Source organism: Giraffa tippelskirchi, chromosome 13, assembly GCF_054371585.1.
Source record: "Giraffa tippelskirchi isolate mGirTip1 chromosome 13, T2T-mGirTip1v1.2.pri, whole genome shotgun sequence".
Classification (NCBI taxonomy): domain Eukaryota; kingdom Metazoa; phylum Chordata; class Mammalia; order Artiodactyla; family Giraffidae; genus Giraffa; species Giraffa tippelskirchi.
This window is the reverse complement of record NC_137287.1, coordinates 67,381,867-67,396,330: the sequence shown is the minus strand read 5'-3', so window position 1 is coordinate 67,396,330 and position 14,464 is coordinate 67,381,867. Positions and strand designations below refer to the sequence as shown.

Here is a 14,464-nt window from a genome sequence, read left to right as displayed (position 1 = left end):
CAGTGACTCAGTTCTTTTCATCAGGTGGCCAAAGTAGTGGACTTTCAGCTTCAGCATCAGAACTTCCAATGAATATTTAGGACTGATTTCCTTTAGGATGGACTGGTTGGATCTCCTTGCAGTCCAAGGGACTCTCAAGAGTCTTCTCCAACAACACAGTTCAAAAGCATCAATTCTTCGGTGCTCAGCTTTCTTTATACTCCAACTCTCACATCCATACGTGACAGCTAGAAAAACCATAGCTTTGACTAGACAGACCTTTGTTGGCAAAGTGATATCTTTGCTTTCTAATATGCTTTCTAGGTTGGTCATAGCTTCTCTTCCAAGGAACAGGTGTCTTTTAATTTCATGGCTGCAGTCACCATCTGTAGTGATTTTGGAGCCCAAGAAAATAAAGTCTGTCACTGTTTCCATTGTTTCCCCATCTATTTGCCATGAAGTGATGGGACCAGATGCCATGATTTTCATTTTTTGAATGTTGAGTTTTAAGCCAGCTTTTTCACTCTCCTCTTTCACTTTCATCAAGAGGCTCTTTAGTTCCTCTTTGCTTTCTGCCATAAGGGTGGTGTCATCTGCATATCTGAGGTTATTGATATTTCTCCCTGAAATCTTGATTCCAGCTTGTGCGTCATCAAGTCTGGCATTTCACATGATGTACTCTGCATGTAAGTTAAATAAGCAAGGTGACAATATACAGCCTTGATGTACTCCTTTCCCAATTTGGAACCAGTCCAAAGTTCCATGTCCAGTTCTAACTGTTGCTTCTTGACCTGCATACAGATTTCTCTAGGGGCAGGTAAGGTGGTCTGGTATTCTCATCTCTTTAAGAATTTTCCACAGTTTGTTGTGATCCACACAGTCAAAGGTTTTACTGTAGTCAATGAAGCAGACTTGGGAGGCTCGGTGTGTGGCATAAGTCCTCTTGGAGAAGGTCACCATTAGCCCCACCACAGAGCCACCAAGCAGACGACCCACAAACTGGAGAACAGTTATACCAAAGAAGTTCTTGCACTGTTGCTGAAGTTCTAGGGCCCACCACAGATTCTCCAACCTGGGGATCTGGCAGAGGGACTGAGAACCCCCAGGGAATTCAACTTTGAAGACCAGTGGGATTTGATTACAGAACTTCCACAGGACTGGGGAAATAGACTCTTGGAGGGAACAAACAAAACCTTGTGTGCACCAGGACCCAGGAGAAAAGAGCAGTGACCCCACAAGCGACTGAGCCAGAGTTGACTGTGAGCGTTCAGGAGTCTCCGGCAGATGCATGGGTCGACAGTGGCCTGCCACGAAGTCAAGGGCACTGAATATAACAGTCCTGGGAGCTGCAGCATGCTGGCATAAGTCCTTTTGGCCTTAGGCCAAACTACAGGGAGGAAACACTGCCCCACCCATCAACAGAAAATTGGATTAAAGATTACTGAGCATGGCCCCACCCATCAGAGCAAGACTCAGATTCCCCCACAGCCAGTCCCTCCCGACAGGAAGCTTTCACAAGCCTCTTATCCTTATCCATCAGAGGGCAGATAGAATGAAAACCACAATCACAGAAAGCTAAACAAACTGATCACATGGATCACAGCCTTATCTAACTCAATGAAACTATGAACCATGCCATGTAGCGCCACCAAGATAGATGGTCATGGTGGAGAGTTCTGACAAAACATGGTCCACTGGAGAAGGGAATGCAAACCATTTCAGCATTCTTGCCTTGAGAACCCCATGAACAGTATGAAAAGGCAAAAAGATTCAACTATACATATGGAAAAAACAGATGTGTTCCTAAAAATTGACTAAGAAAGTGAATTTTTAAAGGGAATCCTCCTACACAGTTGGTGGGAATGTAAATTGGTACAGCCACTATGGAAAACAGTATGGAGGTTCCTCAGGAAACTAAAAATAGAATTACCAGATGATCTGGCAATCCTACTCCTGGGCATATAGTCAGATAAAACTATAATCCAAAAAGATAATGTACCACTCTGTTCATAGCAGCACTATTCATAATAGCCAAGACAAGGAAACAACCTAAACATCCATCAGCAGGTGCATGGATAAAGAAGATGTGGTACATATATGATGGAATACTACTCAGTCATAAAAAAGAATGAAATAATGCCATTTGCAGCAACACCTAGAGATTATCTAAGTGAAGAAAGTCAGAAAGAGAGAGACAACACCATACAATATCACTTATATGTGGAATCTAAAACACCACACAAATGAACTTATCTACAAAACAGACTCACAGACATTGAGACTTGTGGTTGCTAAGGACAAGGAGATGTGGAAGAGTGATAGACTGGGAGTTTGTGGATTAGTAGATGCAAACCATTATATATAGAATGGATAAACAAGGTCCTGTGTATAGCACAGGGAACTAAATTCATTATTCTGTGATAAACCATAATAAAAAAGAATATGAAAAAGAATGTATATATGTTTGTACATATGTACATACATTTGCTGTACAGCAGAAATTAACATAACATTGTAAATAAACTATACTTGAATAAAATAAATTTTAGGAAAAAGAAAGTGAATTTCTAAATATAAGCCCCCTATTTTCTAATTGGCTTTACTTATATTTCTTAATAAAGATGTTCCTTTGGAAAATATTCTAGCATAAACACATAACAAAACATACATACATACATTAAACAAAATTTTTTTCACATTGAGGTGAGGAGTAATCATTTCAATTCTGTTGTTTTAAATAGTTATTGTATGGACTTCCCTGGTGGTCCATGGCTAAGACTCCATGCCCAATGCAGGGGGCCCACGTTCAATCCCTAGTCAGGGAACTAGATTCCATATGCTGCAACTAAAAGAACCTGCATGCTACAACAAAGATTGAAGATCCTGCATGCTGCAACTATGACCCGTTTGCAGCCAAACAAATATATTTTTTAAATAATTATTATACTGCAAAGTGTAAATGCAAAACATTCAAGCTTTTAAAAGACTTTTTGTTGCTTTTAAACACTGCAATAACAATTTCATATATACATAATAATATGTAGAGGGTGATTCTTTCTGTGCCCACCTATCACTCAGCCTCAACAACCGTCAACCCCATGGCCAAACCTACCTCACTTACACTGTCATCCACTTCCTCCCTCCCATATTATTTTGAAGCAAATTCCAGGCATATACTTTCACTTATAAACATTTCAGAACTCATCTCTTAAAAATAATGACTACTTTCTTTTCAAAGTAAACATAACACAATTATCACATGTAAAATGATTAACAATAAGGCCTTAAAGTCATCAAATGTCCTATGTTCAAATTTCCAAGGTCTCATACGTGTCATATCTAAAATATTTTAAAAATCAAGATCCAAGTCATGTCCACACTTTGCAATTGTTTGATGGGTCTTCTAAGTCTCTCTTAAATTACTGGTCCTCCTCCAACTCTCTTTTTCCCCCTTGCAATTTATTTTCCAAGAAACTAGGATGTTTGTCCTAGTGGGTTTCCTCTCTCAGGATTTTGCTGATATTTCCTGGGGTGGCAGGAAAAGAAATTTTCTTCTCTATTTTCTGTAAATCAGTAGTTGGAAGCTTGACCCACATGTGTGATTTTTAAAAAGTTTTCTTTGGCTTTCCTCCTCTTTTATTCATTTAAGTTTTACCGAATACCTACTATGTGTCTGTTACTGATGGTTGCTATGGAAACAAAGATGCCTCAGGAATTTAGATGAGTGAAGAAAATGTATGCTAACAGAACTATAATCAATGTGTTCAGTGTTTAAAAAAAAAATGTAAAAGAGTTGCTAAGGGAGTGTCAGAAGGAAGCAACTGGCTTGCCCGAGGGACGCTTCTTAAGATGGTGACTTTTGAACTAGGTTTTGAAAGATGAGTAGGAGTTTTCCAGATGAGAACATAGAAATGAAGGGAAGGCAATTTCCAATCCAAGATAGCAGCACATCTGAAAGCAGAAAATTGTAAGGAAATAAACACACCTCAGAGATCTATCTGCTAAGGTAGGAGCTGACAGCAGAGTTTCTGACCTGGATGAAAAATACCTTGAACTACCTCTCCCCTATTTCTGCTCCAGGAAAGTTAGTCTCTAGAGGAGTCTTTTACAGAATTGGTCATCGCAGCCAAGGAGAGCAGGAGCAGAACATGGAAAAGATTCCAAAAGCAGCAGGAGAGAGAGTTCAGGAGATCTGAGCACTCGTGACAAAGCTTGGGCAGCACCCAGCTGGCCTGGCCTGTGCCTGGGACCTTTGACATGCTGAGACTGGCACAATATTTTACACGTGTATTCAGAGGCAGCCTTTGGTGAGATGGTCAGGGAATTACAGGTTATTCTGGTCCCCTCGGCACATTCCTCTCATCTCCTCTCATCTTGCTCCTATCTGCCCTGGCTCCCAATAAGGGCAGAATCTGATTCTGCAATATGAGAAGATGCCTGCAGGAGAAAGAGGACTGTAGGGAACTGTGGGGGAAGGAACATGAGAGAAGCAGAAAGCTCCTAAGGCAGCCTTCTAGGTACAATGTTCCTGGTTTCTCCCAGGCTGCCCCTCTGAGACTGTGTCAATACCACTCCAATCACTAAACTAACAACATCCCCTCCACCCCAGACTGCTGAACTATTTGTCACTTATTTTTAACATGTCATGATTATTTCCTCCTTTGGTCATGCTGGTCCATCTGCTACGATGCTCCCATCTCTCCCTTCTCCAACTGGCAAACTCATACTCATCCTTCAAGGCCAGCTCACTGGCCCTCATCCCTGGATGACTTGCCCTTATCACTGTGCTCTCACAGCACATGCACACATCTTGGCTCCTACTTCTGTCACTCCATTATGACCATCTGTTCATGTCCTCTGTTTCTCCTCCATTTGACTTTTCCAAAATGGGACTGTGTTCCATTCACCTTTAAGCCTCAGGGCCTGGAGTGCTGGCACATAAAGATATTCAGTGAGCATTTACAATGTGACTACCTGAAAGGATTAATTAGAAAAGCTTGGTCTGCATCCTTTCCCCACCCATCACCACCTCCTCCTCCCCCGGGCCCAGTTATAAGAGGGCACTGTAGATGGTGGTCTAGATATAATATCCTATATGGCTATTGTGGCATTGAGCCCTAAAACTAAGGCCCAATATCGGGTACGTCCTGACATCCAGGAAAAAATTGGGAGACCTCTAATGGCTAACCACAAGTTCCCTTCCCCACTCTGCTCCAAAAGACAAGGTCCCCCAGCCCAACAACCCTCATTAACTGGACCAGGTGCTAATCCCTAAACAGTGGATTTCAGTTCCCTGCCTCCCAGCCCTCAGAACTCAAATAAGCTAGTCACATCCTCTCATGGAAATCAGAGGGCACTTTGCCCTCTTGATACTACAAAAAAGCCTACTCCCCACCCTATGCACAGCTCCTGGTTGCTTATTCCATCCCCAGGTGCAACCTTTATGTGGCCCTGTGTGTGGTGTCCTCCTGCCCCTGGCTGTGAGTGTAGATGACCAATAAACTGCTGTCATTCTCATCTGCCCAGAGTCAGGGGTTGTGTGTCTGGCGATCCTTGTAATTGAAGGGTGAGAATCTCTCTCACCAATGGCATTGAATAGGAGGTGATTAAAACAACATTGATTCCAGAGGAATAGCAGTAATGGAGGGAAGTGGGGATGTAGAAAACCCAGCAGTCTTGGTTCATCTTCCTCATGAGTTTTCTATCATGCTGGGTTCCTGAGCTCTTAAGGTAGTACTGATGATCTGTACACCATTCTCAGTGTTATAGAAAAAGTCCTTACCAAAATGTGCATAGTAGTAGTAGTAGTGTTAGTCACTCAATTGTCCAACTCTTTGCAACCTGGACTGTAGCCCACCAGGCTCCTCTGTCCATGGGATTCTCCAGGCAAGGATACTGGAGTTGGTTGCCATGCCCTCCACCAGGGGATCTTTCCAACCCAGGGACTGAACTCACGTCTCTTACGTCTCCTGTGTTGGCAGGCAGGTTCTTTACCACTAGCACTACCTAGGAAAAAATGTGTGTGGACCTGGGTAAAAGTTTATGAATAACACTACATGTTGGGCAACCCAGATATTTCAAAACATGGCAGCCGTGGAGTGAAAGTATAACTTTTAAAAAGGTCTTTAGCTGGGAATATCTGTCTGGCTTAGACCAAGCTAAGTTTTGTGAGATCGCAGGATTAGACTCCAAGAGAGCTCAGGGCTGATTGCCTTATATCCCATACTGCTCTGCCCTCTTTAACCCAAATTAACTCAAGGGGAATCCATTCAGGAGCAGAACACTGCCCAGCTGGGGTAATCCAAACAAGAGTAGATTTCTTTGGCTTGAATTATTTCCATAAATGCATCACTTCCCACCTGGCATTAGTGTTAGGCTAGTGGAGTTATACTGCAACTGGCCTTCAAGTTTGTGACAGAACAGGCTCCTCCCAAACAGCAGCTTTGAGACAGAAACCACAAGTTCAAAATGCAAATCAGCATCCCCTCACTTAATAAGATGCTTACTAGATAATAATTCTTATTATACAAGTAATAGAAAAATGGGTTTCATTTCTGACAACAACCTAAAACTAAAATGAAGAAAACTCCAAGCTTTAGGAATCTAACAGAGTGATGTTCTCTCTTTAAAAAGGTTTCCTTGCTGAATTACTCATGTTTAGTGCTATGGTAACTAATTTCAAAAGTGACTTAGTGTTAGCAAAAAGTTCAGATATCCTCCGCAGTTCAAGTCTGTAATTCTCTGGGTAATTGCTCAAGATCAGCATGGTGTTACTCTCTGATGTATCAGCCACAAATAATTTCAGCCCAAAGTGTTCTGTCGTTTCTTGTAGATAATTTTTTTTTTTTGGCATCCAGAGGAGTTGGATACATCTGATAAATGTCTGAGACAATTTGGACGAGGTTTGAAATCATTTTTTTCTGAGTAAGGATAGTATATTAAAGGTAGAAAATGAGCTGTACTCATTTTTTCAAATTCCCTAAATATGCCCTAATATTTGCATGTTACCATGAGTGGAAATACTATTTTTCACTATTTCAATCTTATCTTACTCTATGGAGCACTTCATGAAAGCTAGCAATAACTCTTATGAGCCTGAAAGGTGGGTTTATTAATTTTGGTAAAACCTAAGTGAATAATGCTGCTTGTCTAGTTCCACAGCCCTCTTTACTCTTTCCCACCAGCACCCTTGTAGGAAACTCAGAGACAGCACTGTAGACAAAAGTGGCTGTGGCATAGCTGCTCTTCTCTTATTTTTTTCCACACAGTGTTGGAATCTATGTATAAATATTGCCCCATTAACCTTTATTACAGGCATTGACTTAACAGAGGAGTTACAGGAACTTGTCTACAGTCCCTCAGAACTAGAAACAGAGCACAGAAATCTGAGCACTGGAGATCCCTGGAAAATTCTAGAAAGCAAAGGGACACTGACAGCTCTCATAGTCCATCCTTCACTCCCACACATGCTTACATCTAAGTGAATCAGTGGGACCCAGGCTTGGGGCATCTTTTCCCCCAGTCTTCTCAGAGGAAGACTGTGGTCAGAAGCCTGGATTGCAATCCTGCTTTTATCACTAACAGAGTATCCTTTGGCAGAAAGGATACATAAAGTTCCTCTTTCTGGGCCTCACTTTCCTTGTCTGTAAAGACACTGGACCAGATGATCTTCAAAAGTTCAGATCTAAGCTTTTATGTACAGCAGATTATTTCTGAAGTTGGTTCCACAGTTTCTCCTACCTCTTACTTTTTTTGGATATACCTCATAGTTGTAATAAAATACATACATTTTGACAAATGTTCCCTGTGTATACTGTTTTTCTAGTCACTAAGTCGTGTCCAACTCTTTTGCGACCCCATGGACTGTAGCCCACCAGGCTCCTCTGTCCATGGAATTCTCCAGGCAAGAATACTGGAGTGGGTTGCCATTTCCTTCTCCAGGGAATCTTCCTGACCCAGGGATCAAACCCATGTCTCTTGCATTGGCAGGTGGATTCTTTAACACTGAGCCACCTGGGAAGCCCATATACCACCACAATCAAGGTACAGAATATTTCTATTATCCCTCAAAGTTTGCTCATACTTTTTGGCAATGATATGCTTTTTTCCGCCCCCTAGATGAGTTTACCTTTTCCAGAAATTCACATAAATAGAATCACACATAATATACTCTTTTGTATCTGGCTCCTTTCAAAATGGAGGAGCCGAGTATGCTACAGTCCATGGGGTCGCTGAGAGTCGGACACGACTGAGCGACTTCACTTTCACTTTTCCCTTTCATGCACTGGAGAAGGAAATGGCAACCCACTCTGGTATTCTTGCCTGGAGAATCCCAGGGATGGCGGAGCCTGGTGGGCTGCCGTCTATGGGGTCGCACAGAGTCGGACACGACTGAAGCGACTTAGCAGCAGCAGCCTTTCAAAAAGCAGAACCATATCCCCTTTGCAATGTGCCTGTACCATTCTCCCACCAAGAGTGAAATCTAGGGCTTACCTGGTGGTTCAGTGGTAAGGAATCCACCTGCCAATGCAGGAGACATGAGCTCAATCCTTGGTCTGGAGGATCCCTCATGCCACAGGACAAGTAAGCCCGAGGGTCACAACTACTGAGCCTGTGCTCTAGAGCCTACAAGCTGTAACTACTGAAGCCCAAATGCCCTAGAGCCTGTGATCTGCAACGAGAGAAGTCACCGCAATGAGAAGCCCGAGCACTGCAATTAGAGAGCACCCCCTGCTTTCCATAACTAGAGAAACACTGGTGCAGTGACGAACACCTAGCACAGCCAAAAATAAATAAAATTATTTTTACAAAAAGAGTGAAATCTATTTTCCAATCCTTTGACTCCATGCTGGCCCTTGGACTTGCTTTGACCAGCAGAATACAGTGAAACTGATGGTACGTAATCCCTTTTACTCCTTGGAAGACAGCCACCATCTGAAAATGCTAGACCAACTGAATGATGTGTGACCACATGGAAAGGGAGCAAGGGAACACTTGGAGTAGGACAAAGGTGCCCCACCCAGCTGACAGCACCAAGGCCCGGAAGTGGATGAGGTCACTTTGGGTCATCCAGCTGAGGCACCCCAGTCAAGACGACACGGAACAGAGCCATCCTCAGTGAGCCCTGCCTGAATTCCTAACCCAAAGAATTGTGAGAAAATAAAACAGTCTTTGTTTAAGCCACAAAATTTGGAGGTGGCTTGTAACACAGCAGTAGTTAACTGAAAAGGTGAGTCTTCTGCCTGTTTTCTTTAAAAGTCCAGCGGGATTTCTTTCAGGCCAAGACTATTAGCTAACTATATAAGTGTTTTACCTTAAATCTCTTCTACTCTCTTATTCCCTTTTCTTTCTTTTTTCTTTTTAACTGTGGTATATTTGGCATGCAACATTATATTAGTTTCAAGTGTTAATTAAAATGATTCTATATTTGTATATATTGTAGAATGATTCTATATATTGTATAGAATCTATATATTGTAGATTCTATATTTATATTCTATATATTGTAGAATGATCACCACAGTAAGTCTAGTTAACATCCATCACCACACAGTTACAGAATTTTTTTCTTTTGTTGAGGATTTCTAAGACTTACTCTTTAGCATCTAATAAATACACAATACATTACTATTAACTATAGTCACCATGCAGTACATTACATCCCCTCACAAATTATTTTATAACTGGAAGTTTGTACCTTTGATCCCCTTAACCCATTTCTCACAAGCCCCATCCTTCACCTCTTGCAACCATCAGTTTGTTCGTTCCATGAGATTGGGTTTTGTTAGTTTCTTTGTTTTTTAAAAATTCCAAATATAAGTGAAATCATATGGTATTTGTCTTTCTAACTTATTTCACTTAATATATTGCCCTCAAGGTCCATCCATGTTGTGGTCTTACTCCCTTTTCAGATTGTTCTTCCCTAAGGTATCATAAATTGCATCTAACCACACATTAACCCTGTTACTTACATAGACTTGAAAAATGTAGGGTGTTTTTCTTAGGTTTCACTTCTACAGGATTTAAAAAAAGTTCAAATTCTTTCCCTCTTCCCTTCAGATCCAGTGGTCTGGCATTTGAATTATAGCATATTCTACAGAAAAGGAGGCAGAGTTTGGGAGCCAACAGCTCTTACTTCAGACCTAATGAGCTGTATGGTTCTGGGCAAGTTTGAAAGCTTCCTACACCTGACTTTCTACATATAAAGTAGAAAATCTCATGTGCTGCTAGGGAAAAGATAAACTGCAAAAACATATGGAAAAGTTATTCAAGAGCAAAAGTACCTTTCATTTCCATAACTCTGACAGGTCTTCTTGCAATCTTATTTGTATGCCCTCCATGGGTCAAGTTCTCTGTCACAGGGTTCAACATGCAAGATACATTCACCCGTCACCTGGAAGACAAGATAAACACTATTTCTGCCTTAGAGCTTTTTGTTGGGAGATGTGAGCAATATGTGTTTATTAATATTTTACTTTGCTACTCTCCATAAATATTCTATGGTGGGCTACTATGACCCATTATGGTCAGGGAAAATCTAGTGAAGGGAACATTCTCACAGAAAGGTGAAAGCTGCAGTTTACATGAAGAGATGCATTGGCTTGTGGGATACTTAACCATAGGGCTTAAGACTTTTAAAAATCACCTTTAGTAGTAAAAGAATTATGGGAGTCCTATCTCCCTAAACACAAGTCTAAATCAAGAATCAAACTAGCCATAAAATAAAGGTTCAGTTCAGTCGCTCAGTCGTGACCGACTCTTTGCGACCCCATGAACCGCAGCACGCCAGGCCTCCCAGTTCATCACCAACTCCCAGAGCCTACCCAAACTCATGTCCACTGAGTCGGTGATGCCATCCAACCATCTCATCCTCCTGCCCTCAATCTTTCTCAGCATCAGGGTCTTTTCAAATGAGTCAGATCTTTGCATCAGGTGGCCAAAGTACTGGAGTTTCAGCTTCAACGTCAGTCCTTCCAATGAACATTCAGGACTGATCTCCTTTAGGATGGACTGGTTGGATCTCCTTGCAGTCCAAGGGACTCTCAAGAGTCTTCTCCAACACCACAGTTCAAAAGCATCAATTCTTCGGTGCTCAGCTTTCTTTATAGTCCAACTCTCATATCCATACTTGACTACTGGAAAAACCATAGCCTTGACTAGACGGACCTTTGTTGGCAAAGGTAAGGAAGCTCAAAAAGTTTCTGATTTGCACCATGAGAGTTACTTAGAAGCTTTGTTTGAAATATGAATCTTTCTGGGTTCCCCCCTGCCCCTCTCATTTTTTTCTTGGTATCCATTTATCCTGGTGTCCTAGGGCAGTGGTTCCCAAAGTGTAATCCTAAACCAGCAGCAGCACCATCCTCTGAGAACTTGTCAGAAGTGCTAATTCTCTGGCCCCACCCTTAATTTACTGAATCAGAACCTCTGATTGCTGGAACCTAGCAATCTGTGTTTTAACAAGCCCTTTCAGGTGATTCTGAAGCACTGAAGTTTGAGAATCGTTGCCCTAAACAGATACTTGAGCTGCCCACTGCACTGTTTCTCAAACTACCTTTCGTTAGAATCTCCTGAGAGCTTTACAAAAATACCAATGCTGGAACTCTAAATCCACAGATTCTAAGGTCATTGGTCAGGGGTAGGCCCATGAAATCAGTATTTTTTTAAAAGTCTCCCGGGTGATTCTAATATGCCAACCAGGGTTGAGAATCACTAGCATGTTGGGTCGGAGAAGGCAATGGCACCCCACTCCAGTACTCTTGTCTGGAAAATCCCATGGATGGAGGAGCCTTGGTAGGCTACAGTACCTGGGGTCGCTAAGAGTCGGACACGACTGAGCGACTTCACTTTCACTTTTCCCTTTCATGCACTGGAGAAGGAAATGGCAACCCACTCCAGTATTCTTGCCTGGAGAATCCCAGGGACGGCGGAGCCTGGTGGGCTGCCGTCTCTGGGGTCGCACAGAGTTGGATACGACTGAAGCGACTTAGCAGCAGCAGCAGCAGCAGCAGCATGTTGGGTAATTCAGCTCTAACCCTTAGGTTTGAGCAACTGGGGGTTGGCAGTAGGGCTGGAGGAGGGGAGGTGAGGGAGGACAGAGAAGCTGTCTGCTTCCTCAGTTCAGGCTGAAGGGAATTAGCAGGAATATAGGGATTGTTCAGAAGAACGTGTAAGCAAGTTTGAAACGTAACATATTTAAATGGGGAAAGGGGAGTACTGTAGTTAAGCCATAATCTTCAGGGAACGTTTGGGCCAGTGAGCAATTTTGGACTGAATGAAAGGGAAAAAATTTAGAGAAAAATGGTGAAAAAGACTAGTTAGTACAACTAAGAAAATTCCTTCTGCTACTATGTTGTGCATTAGAACCTTGTTGTACATTTCTCTTCCGAATCTCTAAGCCAACATTCAGTTTACTCCTTTTTTAAAAATCTGGAAAAGGAACACCTCTACTTTAAAAAATTTAATATTGGTACAGTGGCACAGTGGTAAAGAATATGCCTGCCAATGCAAGAGGCGGGAGATACAGGGATACAGGTTTGATCCCTGGATCAGGAAGATCCCCTAGGACAGCAACTCACTCCAGTATTCTTGCCTGGAGAATCCCATGGACAGAGGAGCCTGGAAGGCTACAGTCCAAAGAGTCAAACACGACTGAGCACACATGCATCCTATTCTCCACATAATATTTTATTGCGTTTTATTGTAAGACTGGTATGGTTAGGCAAAGTCTGGGTGAAGGAAACATTCTCATGGAAGGGTGAAAGCTGACTGAACAGTAATTATCTTCACCTATACAATAGCGAAATGAAGGAAACCGCAAAATCATTTTTAAACTTGAAAAAATTATAGCCATAAAACAAACATTTTAGAAATGGATTTTTTTGGTAAAAAGCTATGTTTTTAAAAGGATTTTATTTTTAAAATGGATTTCATCATGTATTTTTTATGTTCATATTTTGGATGAAGTGAGGGGCAGAACAAAGATATGTTTTGAAAAAAGTGGTAAAGGAGATGGCAGATGAAAGGTGAAAATAAGAAAAAAATAGGTAGTGAAAAGATGGAAGGGGTCTGGAAGTAGAACAATATAAAATAGGAATTTTTTTTTTTTTACTGCTTTATCTGCAACACCTAGAACAAGGAATAATGTCAATAAATATAGTACAGTTGTTGAATGAATGATCTTACATGATACCTCGTTCTGCATACCAGGATGAGAGGATTACTGGTTGGTTGAGAAATTAATATGGGAAATCTTAAATTTATTTTTTGTGAAGGACTTTTCAACCTTTGACAGGTATTATAAACTTTCCTGGCCAAAGTTTGGCCATTTCCTAACCACAAGTTTCAAAGAAATGGAGGTTGAGACAAGGGTAATTCTTTAGAGAAGCTGGCTGTTCACTCTCAAAGCACTCCACTCTCAAAGCACCCCACTTTCACTTCCTTTAAAATTAATCCATCATTTATGAATCAGCATCCCCTGGGGCCATTTATGAAAGGGCTCTCAGGTAGTAGAATTTAGCAAACTAATTTTCATGTGAAACACTCCCTAGATGTGTCTCCAACATGATACATGATACAGAGGGTCCAGCACAGAAAAATATTTGTGTGGCACATTGGTGTCCGTCTTGTGTTCTGAATGTCCCAAAGACCCATGTCTTGCTCATGAGACAGGCCACCTAAACCCCCAGATGGGGTTGAGCATGTGTCTGAGGGGCCCATAGGACTACTGAAAAAGGGTTTCAATTTTCTTCAAAGATTTTTAGTGGGTTCACCTCAGAGAATTAATCCCTAGAGTGAAGTGGAGAGCACCCTAGACGTAAAAGCTCATTCTTTTCACTATTCTCCTTTGCAAAATGTGGGTTTCACTATCTCTTGGCCATTCCTTACCAATCACTACTCTGAAATGAAAAGAGTGGGTTTGAGATCAATTTCCCGGTGTCACATGACTTTCGGTTTTGTGCTTCTCTCACGATTCCTTTAAAGAATTTGCCATGTGTTTTTCATTCACTGAGTCAGTAAATATTTACGAAGCCCCTAGTACTTCACCAGGCACTGTGCTAGGCCCCAGGCAACCACAGTGAACAAACCCCTGCTCACCCAGGGTTAGATCAAGTTGGGGAAGAGAAGTCAAACAATAAATATATAAAATATGCAACATCTAGCAGGTGGTAAGAAATGCTACGAAGGGAAATGAGATCAGCAGTGCTCTCAAAAAACACCCTCCTCCCCTCTTTTGTCACCGAGGCCGTCGTGTAACCCAACAACAGACGCCTTCGCAGCGGACTGGAAGCCCCTTTCTGAGGTATGGCAGCCTCCACCTTCTCTGACCGGGCAGTTTCTCCGGATATCCACTAAGAAGTCATAGAATAATGGGATCCCCAAATAACTTTAAACCCCATCCTCATGCCTACGTCTGAGGCATCAGCGTGTACTCAGCAAAACAAATCTCAGGGCTGAGTCTGTGTGAGCCTCGCCCACCTCCACGGTT

General features: G+C 41.9%; 1 protein-coding gene across 1 annotated transcript in view; it reads right to left on the bottom strand.

The window, feature by feature from the left end:
- The window catches only part of SPAG6 (sperm associated antigen 6), a 152,080-nt gene that overhangs the window by 62,061 nt on the left and 75,555 nt on the right, over positions 1-14,464 (bottom strand). The gene's annotated exons all lie outside the window — the stretch shown is intronic.